This window comes from Sinocyclocheilus rhinocerous, unplaced genomic scaffold (genome assembly GCF_001515625.1).
Source record: "Sinocyclocheilus rhinocerous isolate Xijiao unplaced genomic scaffold, SAMN03320098_v1.1 scaffold1425, whole genome shotgun sequence".
Classification (NCBI taxonomy): Eukaryota; Metazoa; Chordata; class Actinopteri; order Cypriniformes; family Cyprinidae; genus Sinocyclocheilus; species Sinocyclocheilus rhinocerous.
The window spans coordinates 46,875-52,547 of NW_015627571.1; the positions used below are offsets into that span (position 1 = coordinate 46,875).

At 38.7% G+C, this 5,673-nt stretch overlaps 1 protein-coding gene across 1 annotated transcript in view; it reads right to left on the reverse strand.

The window, feature by feature from the left end:
* Positions 1 to 5,673, reverse strand: part of LOC107731243 (atrial natriuretic peptide-converting enzyme-like) — a 23,051-nt gene that overhangs the window by 3,191 nt on the left and 14,187 nt on the right. The gene's annotated exons all lie outside the window — the stretch shown is intronic.

Below are 5,673 nucleotides of genomic sequence, written 5' to 3' on the forward strand. Positions count from 1 at the left end.
CACACTCATGATGTCACGTGAGCACACACACACACACACACACTCATGATGTCACGTGAGCACACACACACACACACACACTCATGATGTCACGTGAGCACACACACACACACACACACTCATGATGTCACGTGAGCACACACACACACACACACACTCATGATGTCACGTGAGCACACACACACACACACACACTCATGATGTCACGTGAGCACCAGGGTTCCCACTCTAAGCCAAATGTGACCCTGGAGCACAAAACCAGTCTTAAGGGTCAATTTTTCAAAGTTGAGTTTTATACATCATCTGAAAGCTGAATAAAAAAGCTTTCCACTGATGTATGGTTTGTTAGGATAGGACAATATTTGGCCGATATCAGTGGCGTAGCGAGTCAGTACGTTGGCAGAGTCATAACGTTACGTGAATCGTGACTATTCACAAGCTGTTTTATTTATGTTATAGGCTAATGCTTGGAAATGATTAAAGTTTTCAAGTCCATTCATTATTTGTAGCACGCAAGCCACCCAATTATCGCAGCTTTGTGCTTTGTTACTCAAAGTCTCAGCCTTCTGTCAACTTTATGATAAAATACAAACAATAAACGTCTTTTTACGCTCTTTAATTTGTAGTGAGATAATTCGCCTCAGTTCAAGCTGCATATGAATCAATGATATTTTCCTCTTTAATATTTGCAGCACAAACTAAAAATTTATATTTGAATGCATGTTGAAAGAAATCTGAACAATTTAATACAAACGAATGTATCATGACTCGATCAATCAGAGTTTTTAAAAAAGTCAAAAGAATGACGGATGCCACAGACATTTTTTTTTTTGAGGAGTAGGCCTATAGGTGGAATTTTCACATTAACTTCACGCAATATAGCATGATTTTATTATCATAATTTTGACTTTATTCTTAAAATATTATGACGTTAATCTTATTTAGTTATTTTTAAACGTGGCACAAAAATGCTGCCGTATAGGCTACTGAATTCAAACACAATTTTGGCACAGCGGCCCAAAAAAGCGGATATTTGAATTAATAAACTAATGTTTTCTGAGTCAATGTTGCAAAAATGAATTAACCTGACTCGCCATCTCCTCATTGGACATGCCTTTAGAGAGAAATGCACGGATTACATAATGAAATAGTTTTTGTTTTCGATTTGAATTATTTCATTTTAAATAAATTTAAAGCATTCTATAGATATCATGTCGGTGAAGCGCTCCTGCTCAAGACCAAGACGACAGAAAGCGCATCCTGTTTGTTTTCCTTATTTTACAAAACCACAAGGTTTTGTTGATATTGTGAGTGCACACAAATACAAGTAGACCCTTTGCAGTTCCGAATGATGTATACTCTTACCTTTATGAGCAAAAATGTCGGCATATTTTTAAGTTTCCACTGTTATTAAAAAAAAAATGCAAGTGATGGCGCTGGCGCCTCCATGTCCTGCAGCGCGCGCTTTAGCTTTCACTCTCCGCACCGTTAGGATATGCGCCTAACAGCGCTCATTTATCTAGGTTAAATGTTTAATATAATACTGTGAAATGCATTAAGTGTTTTATGTCTGTTTATTTTAGGCAAGTCGTGTTGGTTTGAGAAGGCTAAATTGGTCAAACATAATGCTCAACTCACTGTCTGCCGCTTGGTCGTTCCTTTAAAAAACAAAAACTTGAATTTAACAAACATAAAATGTTCCAAACATATTTCTAAATTAACTTAATAAAGAAACAAAAAGAAATATGACCACTTTGCCGTTAAAAACCAAAACTGAACTATTTTAATAGCTGTGTAATGGGGAAGAGAGAGAAAAAAAGTCACGGTATCCAGTCGGACTCGGGCCAAGAATTCTCACAAGCTGTTGGACAAGGGCCGGGCCCATGCAGGGCTCTATTCGTTCCCTCGTTTTTACTTCAGTTACTTCATATCCTAATGATTTTTGGCAATAAAAAAAATGTATAATTTTGACCCATACAATATATTGTTGGCTATTGCTGCAAATATACCCCAGCGACTTAACACTGCTTTTGTGCTGCAGGGACACAAATGTCAAATTCCCTGACTTTTCCCTGACTTTCACAGACTAAAAAGCTGAATTTCCATGACCTATAATGAACGGAAAAACAGGCCGCTGTTATGCTGAGCACTTTTTTTGCTTTTACCCGTTAAATGCACTTTGATATTTTTTATACTTTTTTTTTTAAAACTCAGTCTTTGAAGTGGTCATTTTGTAGCCAAAGCATTTAAAAATGTAAATTTTCTGGCATATTTGCCTTAGTTAACCGCTACAGCCTGGTGACTGCATTTGACTTAAGTGATTGCCAGTTGACGAGCGAGAAGGGAATAAAATGGCGCTGAAAAAATAGGCCAGGGCTCAACGCTAAGGATTTTTTCAGTGGTTCAAATTATTACTTGCCCTGTTAATATTTTCACTAGCCTTGCCACAAAAAAACCTAAATAAATAAAATAATAAAATAAAGTAGTTGCTGTTATCAATTTAGTTTTATCTATGTTACCTTGTATTCTAATAAATAAACTTATATGACACCAATATTTTAGATACCAATACAATTTTACAATTCTCGATTTCAATTTTAATACCACAGCAAAAAACACTAGCCTAACTAACATAAAGTTCAAACATTATTAAAGATAAGTGACAGCCAGTGAATAAGAACAAATGAACAAATTGCAAGTAATAGCAAAATGAAGTATATAGCACAAAGATAGAAATTAAATTGTGCTTAAGTTTTTATGTTTGTAGGTGTTCAGGTACAGAAATTGAATAATTGCTTATAAAATAAAATTAGCATATTCTTCGCTCTGTGTTGCACCTTGATTTTCATTGCCATTTGAAATTAGTGGCAAGGCAACCACTGAATTTTAATCACGAATCAATAAAAAAAAGTGCAATATTTGATATATATTAGACTGCATAATTTCAAAATATGAAGTAAAAACAGAATGGTGTGACTTTAGCTTTGTGAAATTATGCTACGTGAAACAGAAACAGCAGATGGGCTGAATGAGACGCAGTATCACTCTCTGACAGCAGGTGGCGCTTACCGAACAGCAGTAATACAGCGTTTCCTTGGTTACCACTGTAAAAACAGCAGCTGCGCAAAATAACACTCATTTAAATGCATTATACAGAGGCAAGATGAAAAGAAAACGCCATGTAAACTTTTCTGAAAACAGCCAGTTCCCCTCAGAAACACATTCATATAAAATTCAATATTTAGGATTCCTATATTTTGCGCATCGTGAACAGTGATCTTGTTCTGCCTGCTATGGTATTTTCTCCTCTTTGCGTCCATCTTCAGCGTCTCTGGCCTCTGTTAATGGCCGTTTACAGACGTATTATTACATAACGTAATATTTCCACACAAATGGCATTTGGGAAAATGATTGCAGTGCAGTTTGTGTGCAAGCACGGAACAGAAGATGCTCTAAAATAAAACAAAAAATGGCCAGTCGAACGGGTGCATGTACTCCACTATAAAAATTAAATATAGATTAATCATTGTTAAAGCTACAAAGTTACTTGCCAAGACGGGTATTTTTATACTTTTGTATGTATTTGCCCATTCAGGCGCAAGAAAGACACTGAGAGAAACTCTGTTCAGGGCTCGTGGCTGTCTGTGCACACTGTTTACACAGAACACAGTACGCGAGTACTGAATGGAGTTGACAAACAAAAATCCCTGATATTCCATGACTTGGACAAAAAAATATATAAAATTCCCTGACTTTCAATGTCTGGAATAGACCTTTTAAAATTCCATGATGTTCCAGAAATTCCATGACCCGTGGGAACCCTGGAGCACACACACACACACACACACACAAACTCATGATGTCACGTGAGCACACACACACACTCATGTCACGTGAGCACAAACATACACACACACGATGACACACTATTGTCCTATTTAATACTGTAAAGCTGCTTTGACAATCTGTATTGTTAAAACGCTATATAAATAAAGGTGACTTGACTTGACACACACACACACACAGACTAGAAAACTTTGTTGGCATTAGTGGAAGTGCATTAGCATGGTTCAAATCGTACTTATCTGACCGCCATCAATTCGTGACAGTGAATGAAGAGGTATCATATCGATCACAAGTGCAGTATGGAGTACCTCAGTGTTGGGTCCAAGTCCACCTTGTTGAGTCCTAGTTTTTAATCAATTGAGTTTAAATGGGAGACGTTTATTAATGTATTTTTATATTAATTTTATGTTGTTACTTTTTTTTAAAATTTTGTATTACACATGACATGGATTTGTCTGTACTCTGAAAAATTTCTGCGTCCAAAATATTCAAGTCCGAGTCCACCCGAGTCCGTCCAAGTCCAAGTTCATTCACAATTGCAGTCCGAGTCCGAGTCCCGAGTCCAAGTACCCCAACTCGGGAGTACCTCAAGGCTCAGTACTAGGGCCTAATTCATGCGTTCATGACCTCAAGGTTAGATTATTGTAATGCTTTATTGGGTGGTTTCTCTGCACGCTTAATAAACAAACTCCAGCTGGCAAGCTGATGACGCTGTCGTGAGAGGTTTGGCACGACATGCAGCGGCATTGTCTCAGTCTCTGTCCGGCGCAGGTAAAATAATTATAATGCTGCAGGTAAGGTACTCGCCTTCATATTTCTTCATTAGATAACTTATAAAGTAATTTGAAAACCTTGTGTGAGACGTAATTTCACAAACAGCGTGAGACTTTCTCTTTCAAAATATGCAAATGGATTTAAATCGCCACACATTGCGTCTGTCTATAAGCGAGTTGCACGCTGCACAGTTGACACAGGAATTGTCACTTGCACAATGGAGGCAGTGTCACATCATCACTAAAGTTTAATAATTGCATTACTTTTTAAATTCTTGCCAGTGCTTAACCATTCAGCGCCCGCGCGCTCTCCTGGATGGAGACCGTGCGCTCATGCACACTCACAGCGCACACACACATTACTTCGTTTGCAGTACGTATGTGGTGCGTATTTTTTTCATGTTAACGGATTAATAAAGCGTGCCCACTGCACACGGTTGCGGTCCAGCAGTGCGTTCCAGGAGCGGTGCGTCTGCAGCAGTGCAGAGATCGTTTCCGCTGCATGCGCTGAATTAAAGGCTGCGTTTACACTTGGCATTAACATGCGATCACCGTGATCTGATCAAGCAGATCGGATCATCAGTCAATCAGAACACGGCGCGTTTACACTTGGCAACATCAACTGACTTTTCTATCTGGATAACCGATCGGATCTGTCTTTCCTGCGCAATATTTAAATAAGTTTGCAGAGAATGGCCCGGTGCAAAGTTAACCTGGAGTGGTGGGCTTTCTTTTGAAAAGCATTTTCAGTCGCGGGACATTTTACAAATCAAAGATAAGTGTAGGAGTCTCACTAGTCTCCACACGGGTGTTCTCCGTCTTTTTTTCTGACAGTTCGCGAGAGAGTGGGCGGTGTTTTGCGTGATGTCGACCTGCGAATGCAGACACGATGGCTGGATATGCGTTTACATTACACTGAGATCCGATCACAATGCGTCCTCAACTACCTCTGGACCAGGACACGCTGATCGGATAACATTCCGATCAGAAGCGCGTTTACACTTGACTTTTCAATTTGTAGGTGGACAACATCCGGATACAGGTCGCATGTTAA